This window comes from Symphalangus syndactylus, chromosome 19 (assembly GCF_028878055.3).
Source record: "Symphalangus syndactylus isolate Jambi chromosome 19, NHGRI_mSymSyn1-v2.1_pri, whole genome shotgun sequence".
Lineage (NCBI taxonomy): Eukaryota > Metazoa > Chordata > Mammalia > Primates > Hylobatidae > Symphalangus > Symphalangus syndactylus.
The window spans coordinates 31,130,061-31,153,156 of record NC_072434.2 but is presented as its reverse complement, the minus strand read 5'-3'; the positions used below and the strand labels follow the sequence as shown (position 1 = coordinate 31,153,156).

The 23,096-nt window shown below is 37.0% G+C and overlaps 1 long non-coding RNA gene across 1 annotated transcript in view; it reads left to right on the top strand.

Annotated features, from left to right (window-relative positions):
• The first annotated feature begins 10,473 nt into the window (after positions 1-10,473).
• Positions 10,474-23,096, top strand: part of LOC129458839 (uncharacterized) — a 60,564-nt gene continuing 47,941 nt past the window's right edge. The window contains exon 1 of the long non-coding RNA XR_008649743.2: positions 10,474-10,535. This is a non-coding gene — a long non-coding RNA (uncharacterized lncRNA). The remainder of the gene's footprint in view (positions 10,536-23,096) is intronic.

The following is a 23,096-nucleotide window of genomic DNA, read 5'->3' as shown; positions in this document are numbered from 1 at the left end:
GATTTATTTCATTTATCATTGTATCTATGTAGATATCGTGATTTATCTCTAGTTTCATCATGAAATATTGATAGTAGATGAATTATGTAACCCAGAAGACATAAAGTATATAAACAATGTAAATTAGTACAAAATATCACAAAATTATTTTGAATCATTTTGCTTTCACTTATGCTGACTTTTGGTTCAAAGACTAATATGTAAATCTGTTGTCACTTAAACATGTCTCTAAAATATAGTATAACTTAATAAACTGGAACTGTTCTATTTCTTAATCTCACTAGAGAATTCCACTGTTGATATGTTTTTATCTATTGGTATATACTCGTATGTTATTTTATCTAACTAGTTCCCAAAGGTACTACTTGACAATGTATGTTTCTCCTAGGTTTGAAACTTAAATACATTCATTTTACAGACTCTGACTTCCTTCTACTACTACAAGGTGATTTTAGGAAATGCTGTCATTTATCTTTCAAGAGGACAGCTTCTGTTTCTTCTTTTTATAAGAGACTAGCTATCAAGTGTGACCTACCAAGAGTACATATATATGCTCTGAAACTTTCTCTGTTGTGGTCGATGCTGTAAACAAACAAGAAAGCAGCAACAAATATAGAGCTTGATCATGCAAAATTGTTGAAAATGTTGGAAATGATAGACTATATAGACCCATCAAAGCGCATCTTCATTTTTAAATATATCTAATACTTAACAGAATTAAATAGGCAAGGATACATGTGAGGTCATTTACTAACATTTTTTACTTATATTTCATTCAGCAAAGCTGTGTATTTTCTCAAAAATATACCAAGCTTAGGTATGTGTTTCCTGGCAATGGTAAGTTACAGTTAAAGGGAGGATGGTTTATGAACATAAACAACTTTTTAAATATATTTTTAAATGCTCATTTATTTCTCAAATATATTTTGATAGAAATCCTTACTTTTCACATCAGTAAAGATCTGTACCATATTTCTTGTACAGAAAATTTAGAAATCTTTTATAGGTTATTAAAGCATGTCTTAGTCTAACTGTATCATAGTCATTCTGGATGTTATTTTAAAAAAATGCAGATTTTAGAGTTCATCACTTATCTGTTTAATCCATGTTTCTGGGGTAGAGGCAACACAAACTATGATTTGCAAAAGCATGCCAGGTAGTTTTTTTTACATTCTAAAATTCTGGATCCATAATGTTTTAAAAAACACATTCCAGTGTTGCATAGGTAGTAACACTTTCTATGAAACTAAAATTCTAGTTCATGTTTATCTCATTATATTCTACTTCGCAAAATGAGTACCTTCCAAAGAATGTTTATGTCTCACCTTGGGGTCAGGTTAAGTGGCTCTACTTGTGATGTGTTACTCTGGCTTCCCCCTTGAAAATTACTGTGCCATCTGACTTTAAAAAATAATGTCTAAAATATCTCTTTCTGCTGAAAATGGATTAAAACCTCAAGAGGACTTGAGATTTTAATATAGAAAATGCCTATCATTTATCTATATGTTACACAAAAACATTTTAGTATGAGTTTAGGTTAATGTAAAGAAGAAATTCACAAAGTCAACGATAAACAACAGCATTTTTTCTTGGTTTGATTTCTCAGTAATGTATCTGAAAACTTCCATTGACTTTTTATCCAGCATTAAAAGTGCACATTATAGACAGCTTTGTTAAATAATTGGCAACATCAAAAATGCATGTTCTACAACATAAGCCTGATATAATGTAGTGATTGTGCCCTAAGAATTTTTTAAAAATTCATATGTTACATTTACATGGATGATAAAGGCATACACATACACACACACACACACACATATATACATACAAACATATATATAATTGCTAGAGGGAGCAATGCACTGCAATGTTTGCAAATGCAAGCATATGTAGATTACAGTTTTTATTGTTATTTTTTCTTGTGGATAATAGCATATGAATGCTCTTTTAATGACAGAAAAATAATTTACAGATATATAATATAAGTGAAAACATGAGTTATTTCATAGCCTAAAACATGAATCCATTTTTCCGATGATCAAAAGCAAAATTTTATAAATTCTTGTTACATTAGTGGGGAAGGCATTTCATCTCACCTGCCAACTTTCTTATTCCAACCAATGAGGAGGGATGCCTAGACTGTGTTGCAATTGAAAATGATTCATCTTTGTTAGGCAGGGTGGCATGAATGTGTACACAGTAATTATGACAATAAATTTTAAACTATGAATCTTCCTAGAGCATGTAGAAACTATTTGTTTTTCCTATTCAGCTCCATGTTTCCTCAAGCCTTTTTCAATCTTTCTTATCTTATTATTTTAGGTTAAATTCCTATTACATAAAATATTTTTATTCATAGAATAAAAGATAAAATAAATGAATAAATGTATTCAAAGAATAAATGGTCAAAGGGAACAAACTTTCAGTTGTAAGATGAATAAGTTCTGGAGACCTAATGTACAGCATGGTAACTATACTTAGCAATAATGGATTGTATAGTTGAAATTTGTTAACAGAATAGATCTTAAGTGTTCTCACCACACACACACACACACACACACACACACACACAGAAAGAGAAAGAAAGAGAGAGAGAGAGAAAATTTGGCCTTTGTCCCTGATGCCTGAGAGGAAAACTAAATTCTTGTACCTACACCCTGACAATAGGAATGTCTTTGTTATTTTTTTTTGAATGTAGAAGAATGTTTATTGTGGCACTGTTAATACCTAGCAGAAGATCAGAAGCAAGTGAAATGTTCATCGATAGAGGATTAATTACATAAATTATAATTTGTTATTTATTAGTCTGTTGGCTCACACCTGAGTGTATGCTAAACAGATACCTCATAATGGGGGCTGGTCATCAGAAAGATCAACCCTGTGATTAGAGAATTAGGGCTTTGAGCCAGCCCCACCTCCAGGGAAAGTAGAGAGGTAGGACACTGAGTTCAGCCTTGTAGCCAATGATTAAATCAAACATACCTACATAGCAAAAGCCCATTAAAAATTCTGGATATGGAAGCTCAGTGGAACTTCCTGGCTGGTAAACAAAATCAAAATGACAGTGATGCCTCCTAATTCCACAAGTGATACAGGAGATAGAAAGAAATTATGTAGGCAGATAGTTAGGATGAAAGAGTCCCTGGCAAAAACTTTCCTTCTAACAAGAAGCAGCTCAGAAATTACTTTCTTTCTAACCACACGCAGTTCAAAGAAATCACTTCTAACAAAGAACAGTCTGGAAGATCGGGCTGTAAAACATAGGCAACTCCAGCACAAAGGGAGAGTTTACTGGGTAACCACAAAACTTCACATATATATGATGGGTCCCAATAAAAACACTGGGTCTTAATGAGCATATTATTTTCTCTTTTTTGGGCACACTAAAATAGGGACGCTGAAAGCTTGCAGGGTGATGAAGGCATGCCTGCAGCTGCAAGGAGGTACCTGGGACCAGGCATAGAAACTCCCCCTCCCCTTTTTAGCACATGCACGGTGGAAGGATAAGCAGCATGGAGTAGCCCAAGCTAAGAGCCCACCTGCACGATAAAAGAGTGAGGTCAAGGGTGCCAGAAACAGAGACTCTGCTCTATGCTGATGGCACACCTGTTCCTAACCAGGTTTTTGCACCCTATGTAGATAAGATACCCCCTCCCCACTAGCTCATTTATATAAACCCTTACATTTTACTGCAGCATGGCAACCCATTCGGGACCTCTCTCTGTGACAGAGAGCTATTCTTTTCCATTCACCTATTGAACTTCTGCTGTAACCTCGCCCTTTGCGTTCACATCTTTGATTTCCATGACCATGAGAAAAAGAACCTCAGGTGATATCCCAGACAGCGAGGCTGCTACACAGAAGAAGGCATGGGAGCTCTGCATATAAAGCCCTCCCAGACTTAACCTTCACCCTGTGTGCCTCTTCATTTGGCTGGTCCTGTTTTGTATCCTTTATAATAAAACTGTAATCATACTTTTCTGTGTTCTGTGACTCTTCCTAGCAAATTATGAAATTGCAAGAAAATGTGGGAAACACGGAATTCATGGCCCATTGGTAGTAAGTGCAGGTGGCCTGGGGAACCTCAAAATGCACCTAACATTTGAAGTGAGGGCAGTTATGTTGGGGACTGTGCTCTTTAGCTTGTGAGGTCTATGCTAACTGCAGGTAGTTAGTGTCAGAACTGTACTGCAGCAGACTAGTTGGTTCACAATAATGGGCCTTTTGTGATGCTCCATCTCACAAAAAAAAAAAAAAAAAAAACAGTAACATCATAGGCAGACATACCACCAGCTCCTAGATCTCTCTTCTAGCTCTGCACTAATGCAAATATTTGTCAATGTGTGCTTACTGAGAAGAGGCCACAAGACATAAGAGTCAAACTTAATACTAATGACCTGGTAAAAAAAATTGGAGGTTGGAGTAGAGAAAATGCTTTCATCTTGTGAAAAGCAAAAAGGATATTGTTGCCTAATATAGGATGATGAGAAACAAATGCAAAAGGAATACAAGTCAAACTTACTATGACTCCTCTCTCATCCATGACATCACACCACAATATATGAGCATGAAGTGAGATTATAAAGTTCTTTGGATATGTGGTTTGTACAAGAATTAGTCAGGTATATATCCCCCCAGTCATTTTGGTGGAGAAAATTACTCCCCATAAGCAGATGAGAGAAAAAAAGATTCAAGGAATTGTCATTTGAATCAGTTGGCACATATTCTATTAAAAGGAAATAAAACTTCAAAATCCTACAATCTTTGTACAACTTGAGCTTATTGAATAAAAAAATACTGTGGTCTGGGCCCCTTTACCTCAGTACTCCCAGTTGATACCTATTAACAACTATAAAATGGCCATCTCAAAAATATTTTAATGCTTTTAATGCTTGGATAATTTTACTAAGTTCAGGTTTTTTTATACTGCTATACTTACTAACACCCATCATACTTACTAATATAGACACAACCCCTAAAATTATACTGGCACTTTTTTCAGAGTTAAAATTAATACTGTTAATTTATTGTAAAGAAACCAAATTAATCCTTCTTCAATATATGATATATGGATCCCATAAACTGGTATATAGGATATTGGTAATTTGTATATTAGGATAGCACACACATATATACACACAAAAATACACAAATATAATGGAAGTTCTCACTTAACCTTGTTGATAGGTTCTTGGAAACTACAACTTTAAGAAAAATAATGTATGCTAAAACCATTTTTTGTCATAAACATTATAGCAAAACAACATTGAACTAAACAATGTTATTTGAGGGCCTTCTCTGTCGTTTTGCTTATAGTTGCAGTTTCCAAGAACCTATTGATGATGTTAAGTGAGGATTTTTTGAACATATACATACAAATACATATATGTATGTGGGCATATATATCTTCTGTTTTTAAGAGCACATCTATTAAATATCAGTGTTGCATTTTCTCACGTAAAACATCACAAAACTGGCTTACACCTGTAATCTCAGCATTTTGGGTGGCCAAGGCAGAAGGATCACCTGAGCCCAGGAATTCAAGAACCTGCCTAGGCCCTCTTCTAACAAGAACAACAAAAAATTATCCAGGTGTGGTGGTACACCTGTGGTTCCAGCTACTTGGGAGACTGACATGAGAGGATTGCTTGAGAGGAGATGAAGGCTGCAGTGAGCCGTGATCGCACCACTGAACTCCAGCCTGGGCGACAGAGCAAGACTTTGTCTCAAAGAAAGAAAGAAAAAAATCAAACTGTTAAATGCAGCTTGAACTCTAAAGAGTGGGCAAAAGTGTTGCTGTTTGCTGTTCTTGGCTGCCTTCAAAGTGCTTTATGCTTCTTTACCCATTTCGCCAACCCTCAGTGTATTTTCTTTTTTCTTCTCAAAGGAAGTCACCCACAAGTATATTTTCTGTGTAGAATACTCATGTATCTACCACCACAGAATCCTAACGCTTTATGCCTGAAGGAATAATAATTTATGTGTGCTATTAACTACTTGAAGACAGTGAGCTCTCCTCTCTTGATAAAGTAAAAGCCTTTATAAAAAGTTGTCCTGTTATCAATATTAGAAGATCTTTTTTTTGAAAGGTAACAAATCTTGTTTAACACAGTGAGCTACAATGGTTTCTACAAAAAAAACCTGAGTATTGAAATTGGTTGTTTAAAAAATGCCAGTCATCAGAGCCAAATACAATATGAACTCAAGACTAAATGTAAAAACATAAATAAGACTAAATGTAAAATGTATTATTGAATACAATTACCAGAAAATTATGCTTTTCAGATTGTTTTTTTGAAAGTTATTATTGCTACCTGGTAATTGTTTATCATTCTATGTGTGTCCTCTCTTTGTTAGTAGGCTCTAAGCTCCTTTAGAATAAAAATTATATTATATAATTTTATAATCACCATTTTTACATTGTATTTTGACACTCAAAACACTTGAGAATTTCCTATCTATATTTATTTTTTTAAAAGCACTCTCATGATTCTACATCCTCCTCCACCTACGTTTCCTCTTCCTAGCTGCTAAGTAACTTCCAAGGTATGGTTCAAAGGTCTGTATTATCCTGTATATAATTTGTTAACCAGCCTTTTGGATTTAAATCCTATCTATATTCAAGTGAGTCCTTTTTGCAACTTGGATCTCTTCAGTCAAGTTCAATCTTATGAAGCCAGTTGTTTACTTGACACCTTTTCTGGAATAGAGATCTCCATCCAATAGAGATCTCCATCTAAAACCTGTTCTCTTCTGCGGAGAGTGAAAAGGAAAAAATATCTCACTTATTTTTTTCAAATAAGCTTTCACATGTAATCACATATATTTGTTTCAATCAATATTCAATGTAAGTTCAGGTAGTAAAACAGATCCCACTCTACCTAGAGCCAAACCACAGTGAATGCACGCTAGGTTTAAATTTGTTTTACTCTGAAAGCACATCAAAATGTGTCAGCTAGAATAACATGCTTAATCTCTGTGACATATTCTTCATAGTCCTGTGATGAGAATTTTCTCCAGAATAATTCAAGCAGAAGTGTTTCCAGTATTAACTGATTTAATTTTTAAAATTCATTATCGAACGCATGATAAAATGCTATTTAATTATTTTTAAATTATGAAATAAAACACATCTATGTTAAATACTAGAGTTTGTAAAATTAATATATTTAACCTTTGCTGGCACATGATCTTATATTTGTTGACATCTCCATATAGTAATTATACTACAAATCTAGTGTATATTATATTCATTATTGCAATTGATATTTAACACTAAACTGTCTGAGAACAAATCCTGGCTTTGCTACCTACTGGTTATGAAATACCAGATAAATGACAACCTTTCTCAGTTTTCTGCTTTTTTAAAATGATGATAATCCTTTTATTCATTTCCTATGGATGCTATAAAAATGAAAAAAAGATGAAAACATACAAAGCTTATAAGAGTGTCTAAACCATAGAAAGTGTTCAATAAAGCATAGCTAGAATTTTGGCCAGGCACAATGGCTCACGCTTGTAATCCCAGCACTTTGGGAGGCCGAGACGAGCGGATCACGAGGTCAGGAGATCGAGACCATCCTGGCTAAGACGGTGAAACCCCGTCTCTACTAAAAATACAAAAAATTGGCCGGGCGTGGTGGCGGGCGCCTGTAGTCCCAGCTACTCTGGAGGCTGAGGCAGGAGAATGGCGTGAACCCGGGAGGCGGAGCTTGCAGTGAGCCGAGATCGCGCCACTGCACTCCAGTCTGGGTGACAGAGCGAGACTCCGTCTCAAAAAAAAAAAAAAAAAAAAAGCATAGCTAGAATTTTGTGACCTACTATAGAGGTGGTGAAGTAATACCAGAGAATGGGACACTATTGATCATAAGTTCAGGGAACTTACCTTCTGCTGAGAAGATAATTTTTAAAATACAAATAAATGAACAAACTAATTGTGCCTCCATGTATCATAATAAGAGTATATTATCAATGGATTAAGCAAGAGTTGAGGGCTTAGCATGAATGATCCATGAGATTGGAGTTTAGTGAGTGAAGATAAGTGACACCATTAGAAATATCCACAGAGCAGAAATAACATTAAACCTTGTTAAATGTTGATTAGGCATTTGATTTAAAATGTTTTATCCAAAACATTTTGGTTATAAATCAGTAAACTAATAAATATTACTTGATGCATAATATTATTTAAAACATTTGGACATATGTCAGAATTTTCCTAATTAATAAATCATGCTTGTTATTTAAATTACTGTAATTATTTACATAGGAAGTTTGACTTCTGAATGGTAAATTTAAATGTTATATTCTGTTTTAGAAAGGCTATGTATTAAAATTTAGAATTGTACTTAACAGTACATTATAACTTTCAAAACAGAGTTTTAAAAGTTAGGACTTATTGCTTTTGTACTTAAACTGGTTTATTTTCATATTTTAAAGTTCTATTTTTAAGACATGTTAAGAAGCTTCCTTTATATATTTTTTATGCGTTAGACCCTAATGTGGGATAGGAATTTACCAATTTCTAATAAAAAAGAAAGATTAAACCTAATAATTACCATACTTTTTGATGACCTTTACAGAGCTAGAAATCACATTGTCCTTTTTAAATGTTTTGTTTAGATTAATTCAATTTAGAAAACTTATACATACAAAAATACTTAAATAAACAGCTTAAAGAATTATGATAAGCTACCCTTAGATATTCACAATTTTCATTGGGAATTGCCTGTCTTTCCCTCCTTATTTTTGGTCACCTAGAGTTTATCAGATGTTCCTTGGAGAACCTTGCCTTCAGTCTTCTTTTCCTGAGTCAATACTGAGACTCTTCAGGGTTTCATCTTAACTGACTGAGGTCCTTTAACAAAAGGTCTTGAAAGCCATATCCTAGCTTATTTTTTGTCCCAAGCCTGAAAATAAACAACCTTTGTTGCTCAAACACCTTTTCAATGTAATCACTTAGTAGTTACAAATGAGAATCAATGAGACAGGAAATGTCATTCTCCCACAAACACAGGTCCCATAGGGAGGGTCAGGAAGTCTGTGGACAGCAGCCACTTCTTACAGCAAAATGGTGGTGGGGGGGAATATTATACATATTACTAATAAAAGTTACAAATTAATTGGAAAAATTTAGCATTACATATTAATAGAGAAAAATTTTAATTTTTACATTTTCCCTATTTTTACCTAAAACAAATGTATACTAATAGCCCACTAAAATGAAGTAAACATAATAAAAATTAATTTGAGCAGCTTTAATAACACATGATAAAGAAACAAAAACAATAATTGTATTAGAGAATTCTTAGTCAAAGAGTCAATTTGAATCAACATTACTACCAAACTCCACAAATAAAACTTAGTTACACTGTTCCCTGAAGATGTAAGTTAATTTGTGTAGGATGTAAAGTACATCTTTGCAAAATTTATATACAAAAAAGTTTGCCAAACAGATTAAATGTTTATAAGGTGTAGGAGATAAGTTTTTATCTTCTCTAAAAATAACTTGACTATATATTACATTTGTGAAGAAATCCTATTAATGGCACACTGTTTTTGTTAAAGTATTAAAGTAGGATCTCTAGGGAATTCTATCAGCAACACGTTTATGAACTCAGCCCAAATCAGTGCATGGAGCTAAGGTATAATAAAAATATGTGTGTTTAGAATTACCAAATATTAGTGCTGTGAGACAGTAGATATCACTGTTAGGTGGCTCATGCTTGCAATCCCAGCACTTTGAGAGGCTGAGGTGGGCTAATTGCTTGAGCCCAAGAGTTCCAGACTGTTAGTGGTGGAAGAGATCCAAGTCACCATCCCCCAATCCATACACATCTGCAGCAATTTCAATTCTTGCCTCCTCAGAAGAAAGAATTTGACTGAGGGGCATAAAGCAGAAAAAGAGACCCAGGTGAGTTCCAGAGCAGGAGTGAAAGTTAATTTTAATTAACTTCCTTTTTAAAGCTTCTTAAAGCTTCAGAACAATCAAAAAATAAAAGAATCCTTGGAAGAGATACAAGTGGGTGCCTGAAGGTCAAAGAGAGAAAACAGGAGTGACCTTATAGGCTAGAACTTTATAGGCTTCATCCTGGAACTTTATAGGAACTTTATCCTGGAACTTTATAGGCTCACTTTTTTCCCATCATTCTTCTCTTAGGGTGGGCTTCTGCATGCAGTGTCTTTCTTACCCTTGGGAATTGAGCACATGCAATGTATTTAAGAGGTCATAGGCATGCCCTTCTGAGGCCTTCTTCCCTTTTCTGGTAGAATGTATGTAAGCAAAATGGATGTGCTGTGATCAAGAATAGGCCGAGGCAGGCATCTGGTGCAGCATGACTCAGAGAGTTTGGAGCGCAGGCGCACAACTCTACCCATTATGTAACCTGTTTGTGTAAGCTCATCACTTGGCTCTGAGCCACTATTGTCTGTGAGATGCATAGATGCATCACCAATACTGTGAGAGCACAGGCATAATGGAGCCAAGCTGGAACCAGCCACCTTGCAGGCAGACAGCAGGGAGCCAAGAATTGGTGAGTGTTCCAGGGAGTGCAGCTGCAGGCATTGGGGTGGCAGGAGCCACAAAGCTGGCTGCTGAGAGGGGGTGTGGCGAGAGCAAGTAGCAGAGATAAAGGCTGATGAAAAAGAGAGAGCCAGCCACCCTGCAGGTGGACAAGAGAGAGAGACTGCACAAGGCTTGTGTCCAGAGAGAGAATAAAGCCATGTCAAAACTCTCTGTGATCCTTTGAGTGTTCTTTTGGCTGCCCCCACTCATCCACTCACTCCCCTCGGTCCTCAGCTTGGGCCAGAACCTGAAACTTGGCATGGCATTTGGTGTAGTCGGCAGGATACTGAGGTGAGTGAGCCTTCAGTCCCCACTGATTCTGGGTCAGCCATGTGGCTGCAACATGGGTTATAGTACCCATTGGCAGCTATGCTGCTCAGATGGGCTTTGGTGGAAACCTGGGCAGTGATAGATTAATCCCCCGTGAGCATGGAGAAGGTGCTGAAGCAGCTGGAAGCTGCAAGCCTTTGCTGGCAGAGTTGGATGGGTGTTTTGACTGTGCTATGAGAAGTACACACTTAGTCCCTGAGGGATGCAGCCCAGGTAAGAGACCACCAGGTTCAGGCAGGGCACTGGGAGACCCAGCTATGCAGCTCAGCAAAAGAATTAGAGGCTGCCGTACATGGGGACCTCCAGGCACAGACAGGGAACCTGGAGGCCTGGCTACAGAGCTTGGAAAAGGAATTAAAGGCTGCGGTGAATGCAAACCTGGGTCTGCCATCTCAGCCTCAGAACCCCACTTGGTCTGATACTAAGGGGGAAGGACCCCTGTTGAAGGCTCACCCAGTGGTCCATCAGAAAGTACATCATGAACAACCATTGGGACTCCAATGGCAGGCTCAGGGATCCCCCCAGCGTAACGCGACACACTTCATATACTGACTATACACCAACTGAGTTGCAGGAATTAGGCAAGCAGTGCCGCTGGCATCCAAGGGAACCTCTGCCTGCCTGGATGCTTCATCTGTGAGACGAGGGTGCAGATAGAATATCCTGTTTGCCTCTGAGATGGAAAAGCTGGCCTCTATCATGACTCACCCCTCCCTCCATCAGTTGCTATAAGTGAGTAGGCAGCTGGCACAAAGGGAAGGTGAACACATCCTGATTGAGTGGCTATGGGCAGCCATACAGACTGTGTGGAATGACACTGGTGAAATACCGGAAACTGTGAGTAAATGGCAGTTGTATGCCAATTTGGTGCAAGTCGTCTGAGAAATGGATATGTGGCAGGCTATGCTTGACCTAAATACCCGAGAGCCAGATGATGAACTTTTCACCTCCCACATGAGGAATCTCGTATTGCATTCTGCACCCCCAAGTGCCTTTGGCTCCCTTGCTGCTGTCTTCATCCGGTACGTAGGTTGCTGCATACATAAAGCAGTAGGTTGTTGGTGGGACCAAGATATCCATGCCGTAAAGAAGGGGAAGGTGCCCCACCCACAGGAGGCTCCCCCATAGCAGCAAAGAGGGCCCCAATGAGTGACATGTTCACATATGTGGATAGATTTGATATTGGCTGGTGTTGACAGAGAAAATTGACAAGCAGCCCAAGGAAGTACACTTAATTTTGTGGAAGCAATTGTCTCCAGAGCAGCAATTCTAGAAAATGCCGAAGGGGGAGAATGACATTGCTGCATGACCTGGTCCCAGCCAGGTGCTTCAGCTCAAAGACTATTTGCTGCAGCCAGGTGGAAATTTCTGTTTGATTAGGGAACTGGCTGAAGTGTCTTGCTTAGGGGGACACCAGACAACCAGAGACTGCATGTGGAATTAGCAATCAACTAATCCCTCACAAAGTACGGTGAGTGCTGGTGCTGGTAGATACTGGCGAAGATTGTAGCCTTGTTTATGGGAACCTGGATAAGTTTCTAGGCAAAGCTGCACACATTGACAGTTGTGGAGTCCAATCAGTGAAAGTGAAACCTGTATCTCTGTACCTTGGCATCAGTCACTTGAATCCTCGTTTATATACTGTGTATGTCTTTCCCATACTGGAATACATTCTGAGGGTGGACATTTTCTATGGTCTGGTGTTACAAACCACAGCCAGGGAATTCAGACTCCGAGTGAATGTGACGAAGCCGGTGCTACAGGGACATACACATCACCAGCCTCAGGTCCTGCCACAACCTTGATGGTTTACTTCCACCTGTCAGTACCATTTTCTGGGTGGGCATATGAACATAACTGAGACAATTAAAAAGCTGGAGGTGCAGATAGTGCATGGCACCCACATCCCATACAATTCTCCAGTGTGGCCAGTTAGAAAGCCTGATGGAACTTGGTGGATGATAGTGGACTATCAGGAACTGAATAAAGTAACACCCTCTTTGCATGCAGCTGTACCATCAGTCATGGATTTGATGGACCATATGACAACAGAACTGGGACAGTGCCACTATGTAGTGGACTTGGCCAATGCATTTTTCTCCATAGACATTCTCCACAGAGCCAGGAACAGTTCGCCTTCACATGGGAAGGGCGACAATGGACTTTTACAGTGTTGCCACAGGGCTATGTGCATAGCAACCATAAGTCATAGTTTTGTTGCCATGGATTTAGCCACCTGGTAATGTCCAGAAAGATTCCATCTATTCCATTATATTGATGATATTATGTTAACCTTTGATGCTCTTGCAGATTTAGAGGTGGCAGTGCCCCTCTTGCAGCAACATTTGGCAGCATGCATTTGGGCCATCAATGAATCTAAGGTCCAAGGGCCTGGATTATCTGCCAGATTATTGAGAGTTATCTGGTTGGGTAAGACAAAGGCCATTCCAGAGACTATCATTGATAAAATTCAAGCATATCCCTGGCCCACCATGGTGAAGCAGTTACAGACTTTTATAGGCCTTTTGGGATATTGGCGAGGATTTTTGCCTCATTTAGCTCAAATGATAAAACCATTGTATTGGTTGACAAAGAAGAGAGTTACCTGGTACTGGGTTGATGTTGCTGAAACTGCCTTCCTGGCAGCCAAGCAGACTATTCAGCAGGTACAAGTCCTACGAGTAGTTGACCAGGGGCACCTGTTTGAGCTGGATGTGCATATGAACACAGATGGTTTCTGCTGGAGCCTGTGGCAGCACACTGAGCACTTGAGAATGCCAGTAGGCTTTTGGTCCCAACTATTGAAAGAAGCCAAGCTCTAGTATTTCTTGATAGAGAAACAGCTAACAGCTGTATATGCCACCCTTCAGGCTTGTGAGAGTGTGACAGGACAGGCTGCAGTAGTCGTGAGGATGACTTATCTGATAGCAGGATGGGAGCGTTCATGGGTAATGACTACCCAGACTGGGACAGCACAGGTATCCACTTTAGCAAAGTGGGACACCTACTTAGAGCAGCAGAGTACTCTGAGTATGAGTCCCTTAGCAGGAGAGCTTCAAGAGGTCTTGGGACCTGTATTCCTAATGCAAGAGAAGGCCATGGGGCCTGAGGCACCCCCAGACTCCGAGCCATCACTGTTTAAGGAATGGGGTCCCCCCATTCCTGATGGGGCATGGTACACAGATGGGTCTAGCCAAGGTGCTACTGCTGCCTGGACCGCTGTTGTGGTCCAACCTAGTACTGACACTATGTGGTTTGATACTGGGTATAGATAAAGTAGCCAAAGGGCTGAACCCAGAGCCATGTGAGTGGTAATCACCAAGGAGGTGACATTTATGGTAATCTGCACCAAGAGCCAGGCAGTTTATCAAGGCTTAAACTTATGGTTAACTACCTGGAAGTTACAAATTGGCTAGTTGGTCACAGGTCCATGTAGGGTCAAGCCATGTGGCAAGACATATAAGGGGAAGGATTACCTCCTCCAACCAGGTATAGGGACGAATGGTAACCTGTTGTTGCCTGCCCTAATGATCCTAAAGGCAGGGAAATAAAAACCTGTCTTAATATATAAAGCAACATTGGGGTAACATCACCGTGGGGTGGTTGACTGCCATAACCTGAAGTTGTTGCTCCCTCTATTACTGCTGTGACTTGTGTGTCTAAGAATTATGTCTCCCTCGGCCTAGGGGGTGGGGTGTAAGGAAAACAGATGTGCTGCAGTCAAGAATACACCGAGGCAGACATCCAGTCGAGCATTACTCAGCAAGTTTGGAGTGCAGGTGCATAACTCCACTCATTATGTAACCTGTTTGTGTAAGCTCATCACTTGGTCACCTGGCTCTGAGCCACTATTGTCTGTGAGGTGCATAAATGTATCACTGATACTGTGAGAGCACATGCATAATGGAGCTGAGCTGAAGCCAGACACCTTGCAGGCAGACAGGGGGAGCCTAGAAGTGGTGAGCACGTCAGGAAGTGGAGCTGCAGGCGTGGGGGCGGCAGTAGTCCCAGAGCCAGCTGTTGAGAGGGGCTGCAGCTGGAGCAGGAAGCCAAGATAGAGGCTGATAGAGAGAGAGAGAGAGAGAGAGAGAGAGACAACCACCTTGGAGGCAGATGAGGGGAAAGAGAGATTGCACACCACGTGTGCCCAGAGAGACAGAATAAAGCCATGTTGAAACTCCTTATGATTACTAGAGTGTTCTTTCAGCTGCCTGCCACATGTCCACCCACACCACTCATTCCTCAGCTTAGGCTAGAACCTGACACTTGGAGTGACAGTGTACCTAGAAGATCATACTTTGCCATTTTTGTCTCTTAATGTGCATGCCCAGGAAGTTGCTTCTTCCTGGGGCCTGAAATCAATTAACATTTTAACGTTAATGGGTGTGGACCATCAGTAAATGGCCTCCCCTGACCCAGCTGCCAATTTAGCACTTTTAGAGAGGCAATGTGATCGCTTAACCATCACCTGACATTTCTAGTGGGTGGGGAGAAGAGCCCTCTCCTTTCTCACTCATGCCTAACTACCTGTAACAAGACCAGCCTGGGTGACATGGCAAAACTCTGTCTCTACTGAAAATACAAAAACTAGCTGGGCATGGTGCTGCACAGCTGTAGTCCCAGCTACTCAGGTGGCTGAGGTGGGAGAATTGCTTGAGATCAAGGCCGCAGTGAGCAGTGATCTCACCATCGTACTCCATCTAGCCTGGGCAACAGTGCAAGACCCTATCTCAAAAAAAATAAATACATAAAATAAAGAGAGAGAGAGAGAGAGAGATCACCTGATTTAACATATTTCAAATTACATTCATGCTTTACTTAAAGAGGAATATACTTTCTGAGAAATGTGACATAAGGCGATTTTGTTCATTGTGTGAACATCATAGAATGTACTTACACAAACCTCCTATATGGTATAGTCTACTACATACCTAGGCTACAAATCTGTGCATCATGTTACTTTAGTGAATACTGTAGACAATTGTAACACAATGGTAAGTACTTACGTATCTAAATATATCTAAATATAGAAAAGGTAAGGTCTTGCTTGTGCTACTATGTTGCCAGGGCTACTACAATGTCACTAGGTAATAGGAATTTTTTTAGCTCCATTATAATCTTACGGAAATGCTGTGCTCCTATGTCGACCAAAATACCCTTATGTGGTACATAACTGTGTAATTATCAATTAGTTAATAGCTCATGCATTTTAGATTCTGACTAGCACTAAAAGAAAAATTAAACAGAATAAGTAGGTTAGAGAGAATCATATGTTATAATGTTATTTTGGGTAAAAATTATATATAAAAAATATATAATTCATACATATAGTTATATCTTCTACCTTCAAACTTATATATGTATATATATTTGTATTATATATGTACATATAATTTTTATATATACATATATATAAAAATTTCAAGGTAGCATGCAAAATGTTTTTGGTGACAATGAAAAATCTTTTAAAGTCTCTGAGTTAAATTATGACTTTGATTTTTTTTTCTAGTAAAGAAAGAAAGTTCTTACAAATTTAAAAGATTTTCCCTAAAGTCTCATAGTGAATCGGGACTGAGCCATGACTATTATAATCTACTGTCATGATTTTCAGTCTACTGTTTTTTTCAATACTCAATAAACACATTATTACCAAGAAGAAAATACCTTTCTAAAAACTAGAAACCTTACTTTAAATAGTCCTCAGGATTGAAAGAACACTTTAGAAGGAAGAATTTTTAGTTATTTTCCAGTATGCAAAAAAAAATGAAAGATAGCTTTGGTTATTGTGCTTTTATTTTCTGACATCCCCCTTTCTTATTTTTTAACTAATAGAGACTAATTTTTCACCTTACTAAATCAAAACTAAAATGATTATATGTTTATTGTTACTGATATGAATAATATCTTGCTGACAAGATTAAAAATATTATTTCTTTTTTTTTGCTTTAATTAAGTGAATATGAGCTATTCTAAGCAGAATCTATATAAAATACAACAATGTCAAATAATTGTAATTACTCAATAACTTTTGAATTAAAATGTGCAAGCTGTTATTATTAGGTCTTCAGAAACAAACACACTAAACGAGTATTCTTTTGCTCCTTTTAAAGCAATCAGATCTTTTCTAAAAGTCTTTGTATGCATTTATCCACATACTTTGTATGCAGATAGGCTAGAGGCATGTTTTACTGTACAAAAGATGTTTTAAGATAAATATCCAGTAATAATAGTAGTTATCTTCTATAATTAATGTTTAAATATGGTAATATTTTCACCTTACAGAAATAAAAATTTTCTGTTATTTACAAACTGTAAATAAGTGACTTCTATTTTGAATATTTGCTAGTTCATACATTTTGTATTTCTTCCTTGTATTTATATAAAATTTATAGTGTCAGATATAATGAAAAATTCAATTGCAAATTGTTAAAGTATAGCATTTTAAAGATTAAAAATTATATATAAAATCATGTAGAAGTTTTATAACTCTTTGCTTATGTAAAATTTACTGGAATCATTCTAATACTCTCTAGAATAAATTTAAAATAAAAGTAAAATTTATGCTAAATAATTAACTATTTAATGATTAATGTAAAGATGGATGAATGGTTAGGTTAGGTTACATATATCAGACTCTTCCCCAGAGTACAGTAGTTCAGTTTGACTTCAATTTACTCCATTTTGTGCAAAGCTCTTCCAGAATATTTTGATAAAGAAGAGCAAGTAAAAATTAAATAAAGCAAACAAACAGGAATGGAACACATATGTATATAACACATGTTTGTATGTATCATTATATTTATGTTTCTATGCATATATGCAAATGTGTGTATGTATTTATGTGTGTGTGTGTGTGTATAAGTATTTACTTCTCCAAATTCAGTGAAAAACACTAATCTATCAATACTGAAAAAATAGTGAATCTCAAGCATGATGAATAAAAAGAAAACTACATTGAGGCATATCATAGTAAATCTGCTACAAACTAAAAATGAATAAAGTATCTTGAAGGAAGCTGAAGAATAAGGATATATCATACAGGTTACAAAAATAAAAATGACAGATAATTTTTTTACCATAAACAATTAAGACTTAAAAAAAATAGAATGCCATCTCTTAAGTGCTCAAAGAAAGAAAAACTACCAACCAAAACTTAAATATCCAGCAAAAATATTTTTCAAATGTAAGAGTGAAATAGAAACATTTTCAGATAAACAAAAGTATAATGAATTTGATGCCAGAAGACCTACATACAAAAAGATATTTTTAAATCTCAAGTTTAAGTAAAATGATACAATGTGGGAACTTGATTCTATAAGAAGAAATGAAAGACCCCAGAAATGGTAAAAAATACAGATAAATATCAAAGAATATTATATATTTTTTTCTAATTTCTTTAAAAGAAATTTTTCAAATAAAAGCTAATATTGATGCTTTTGCAGTTTACCAAAATAATATTTTTTCAGAATAGATGCATGGTAGATAGAATTGTATTATTCTAAAAACTAGTATATTTTAACTGAAATAATTCAATATAAATTATAAGTAGACTAATTAGTTAAGGAGCCATATTATAGCCCCTGGAGCAAAATCTAATAAAGTAATGCAAAAATACATAGTAAAAATTTGAATCAATTGAAATAAAAATTAAAAAAATAAGTATTGACTTAAAAGAAGGAAGAGAAAGAAAAGGACAGAAACAAAATAAAAAATGGATTGGACAAATAAAAATAAATAAATATCAAAATCAACTTAAATGCCATAATATTAGTAATTTATTAAATAGAAATAGACTAAATACAACAAATAGAAGACAGAGATTGTGAGACTGGATTAAACAAAGAGAACAAAACAAAAAATAGACAAAATAAATTATGTCTAAGACTCAAAATATGAAACATGATATATTCTGAAAACATTATTCAAATAGAATCAGATGTGGCTCTATCAATGTCAAAGTAGATTTCAAAGATAACTTGTATTACCAAAGAAAAAGAAATACATTTTACAATGACAGAAGTTCCTACTCATCAGAAGACATGAAGATTACAACGCCATATTCCTCTAATAATAGATTTTCTAAATTCAGATTACAAATTCCTGAACAGAACTAAAGGTAGAAATAGAAACACGTTAAGACTTTTAAAAACACCTCTTTCAACATGTGGGAGAAGAAGTAGAAATGTAGACAGAAGTTATCATGGTTTGAACAACAATATAAAACAAATTGATATTTATAAAATGCCCAATTGTCAGATAAACATAATTTTCAAGTCTTTATAAAACATTCACCAAGAAAAGGCATATGCTTGACCATAAAATAAATTTCAGTACTGTGAGTCAATAAAACCTCTTTTCTTTATAAGTTACCCAGTCTCAGGTATGCCTTTATTAGCAGCTTGAAAACAGACTAATACAGTCCTCTAACCATGTCTCATGAAAGGTAGGCACAAATATATATCACAAGCACCTGCAGGTGGGAATTGTAAATAATCCTGGAGTGGGTTGGGGAGTGCTTGGCCTTGGTTCTATGGTATTATATAGATATTTCAGAGATCTGCAGCCAAGAAAATGACATTTGAGCAAAGAATTAAAAGAAGAAGAAATTAACTTTATGACATGGGTTTTTAGCAGTAAAATAGCTTCCAGCAGAAATAATAATAGTAATAATAATAATAAGACTACAAAAGTTCTAATTGGGGAATACAACTGATGTTTCCAAAGAAGAGCAAAGAGTCCTGTGTGTGTGGACCAGGGTTACCAATAGTACAATAGTAAACAGTGAGGTCAGAGTGATGATGGGTTCCTATTTGCTGCATTTTTTTTTTTTTTTTTTTTTTGAGACGGAGTCTTGCTCTGTCACCCAGGCTGGAGTGCAGTTGTGAGATCTCAGCTCACTGCAAGCTCCACCTCCCGGGTTCACGCCATTCTCCTGCCTCTGCCTCCTAAGTAGCTGGGGACTACACGCACCCGCCACCACGCCCGGCTAATTTTTTTTTTTTTTTTTTTTTTGAGACAGAGTCTTGCTCTGTCGCCCAGGCTGGAGTGCAGTGGAGCAATCTCTGCGCACTGTAAGCTCCGCCTCCCAGGTTCAAGCTATTCTCCTCTCTCAGCCTCCTCAGTAGCTGAGATTACAGGCGCCTGCCACCACGCCCGGCTAAGTTTGTTTTTTTTTTGTGTGTGTGTTTTTATTAGAGACGGGGTTTCACAGTGTTAGCCAGGATGGTCTCGATCTCCTGACTTCGTGATTCCCCCGCCTCGGCCTCCCAAAGTGCTGGGATTAAAAGCGTGAGCCACCACGCCCAGCCTCTGCTGCATTTTTTAGGCCTCTGTAAAGATCTACCCAGCCAGTTGGAATGGTGGCTTAGATGAAGGAAGGTGCAGTGGTGGTATTGAGAAATGTTAATATTGGGAATATTATGACATATTCATGGGTTATTATGACATACTTACATTCAATCAATTGAATGAGAAATGTGAGAGAAAGAAAAGTCAAAGATTACATCAAGATCTTTGGCCTGACCAATGGGAAGACTGTATTTGCAATTAAATGAGATGTTGTTTGGAAGCCACATTTGGGAGGTATGAATTTGAAAATACTACTCAAAACGTGGAAGTTGGGTACAAGGGAGACAATTGAGCTACAGTTAAAAATTGGGGTCATCAATGTAGAGGATGGTATTTAAAGCCATGAAACTGGATAACGAAGAATAATATATACTATTATACTACTGAATCTATATAAAATAGATTAAAAAACTGAGCTTCAGCGGCCTAACTGTAAGACATCAGCACATAAGAGACACTACATAAAGAGATTATGATGGAATAGCCAGTGAAATAGGAGGAAATTCAGAGTGTATCACAGAACCCAAGAAAGTGTTTCTAAGAAGATGGTGTGGTCAAGTCGTTCAAGGAGGATGAGGACTGAGAATTGACCTCTGATCAATATTTACTGTTTAACAAATACTAATGCCTTTCTATTCAATACAGTGATATGTTACCAATCTTAGCAATTCTTGAGGGTTTTGTTTCTTTGCACTTCACAGTTTTCTCCTTTCTTAGCCCCATAGTCCTTTAGAGAAGGGGAATAAGCAATAATCATTGTTTTGACTTTGCATTAGTAATTTATATAATTCAAGGAGTCCACCTATGTAGGCTGAAGTGCATTGCAAAGTATATGTAAATTAGATTTAATTTCATGAGAATATACTATTTTTCACTAAGTACATTAATAGTTGACCATTTCATGAATTACATACTGAAAATCCTTGCTAAGAAAAAAATATGGAATATTCTTCTGAACGCTTTGTGATATCCCAATGCTTCTAGTGTTTTATAATTATATTTGGCTTTAGGCCTGAAGTTACTTGGCCCAATGATGCAATTTGTCACTTTTATGTGTTACTTCCAAATGATTTTAATGTGTTTTATGCATGTAAAAACGGCAGGACAAGTCCCTGAAGACTATGAGAACAGATTTTTGAATTACATGGTTAATTTTTATTTCTAAAATATTGACTTTTCTACTCAGGAAATAATATTGAATGCCCTGTGGATAAGCTATGTAAAATGAATACAAAAGTGGACTGAGGATTGCTGAATTGGAGCTAACTGCTTTATTCACTCAGAGGCAATCACAGGAGTAATCTAGGCCCTTTGTTTTCTTACAGCGTGTCTGATGCTCCTGTATAATAAAGTAAGCAGCTTAAATTGTTGCTTTAATCAACAAGCCCTTGATCAATCAGTGACTCACTGAAGATCTATTTATGAAGTATATACTATTTATATTGAGATATATGCCATAGGGAATAATGAGAAAACTTTACTTCCTGTTCTCCAGGAACCTGGTTATGGAGACATGGCTATGGCATGCTAAATAAAGAGAGAAAAAACAAAGTATATTTTAATTCTCAATTCTTTAGTATATCTTTAAAAGCTAGAGGATTCAAGCAAAGGGAAAAATCAGTGTAATGTAGAGTATTAAAGAAAGATATTAAGGGAGGAGTATACTTTGGATGTTCTTCTACATGGACATGGAAAATCCAATTTAGAAGAGGGAAGGTGAATCCTGTACTTCATCTTTGCTCCTCCAAACTTGGCCTAACATTGTTTGGTAGATACTTGCTGGAAAATATTTATGTGACTTTGAATGACATGGCTATCCAAAGAGAAGAGAAGTGATCTAGTGATCTGGTGATCTAAGCAGGCAGAAGAGCATCACTAATGAACAAAGTGTCAATGAGTTCAACCTGTTTAGGGCAAATATGGTAATAATCTTCCTTAGAATGAAAGTTCAGTGGTAAAAAAAAATCAGAAAATAGGATTTCACCTGCAAATAATCTTTTGATAATATATTAATAATATGTTATCAAACAATTGTTTGACTTTTCAAACAATTAATAAATCTCAAATGTTTATTTAGTTTTTTATAATTACCATATAAACAAATAGCTATCAAGTTTTAGTATAGATTACTTGGAAAAAATATGATGGAATTGTTAAAAGTACTGCTAATCAAGACATATGCATTACCTAATTAAAATTTTACTAGACATGTAAACTGTTTCAGCTGATCTGATTAGGAAAAAAAGTTGTTCCTAATATTTACTATTATTCTTTTAAATTCCTAATTCCTGTGGCCACTTCTTTACCCATTTTCAAGCCTCTTTTCCTGAATATAGTCTGTATTTTCCCGAATATAATCTCTCATAGTAAGAGTAGGCTTGGTGTGATGGTTAATTTTAGTTGTCGACTGGACTGGGTTAAGGGATACTCAGATCGATGGTAAAGCTTTATTTCTGAGCATGTCTGTGAGAGTGTTTCTGGAAGAGATTGGCATTTGAGTCAGTAGACTGAGGAAGAAAGATCTGCCTTCACCCAGTGTGTTCAGGCACCATCTAATTGGTTGAGGGCTGGATATTACAAAAAGGCAGAGGAAAAACACATTTGCCCTCTGTTCTGGAGCTGAGACACCCATTTTCTCCTGCCCTTAAACATCAGAGCTCAGGGTTCTCTCTGGGCTTCGGTCAGGGGACACCAGTGGCCCCAGTTTCTCTGGCCTTCAGTCTCATACTGAGAGTTACGCCATTGGCAACCTTGGTTCTCAGGCTTTCAGATTTGGATTGAGTTATACTATTGGCTTTTCTGCGTCTCCGGCTTGCAAATGCCATATTGTGGGACTTCTCAGCTTCAGTAA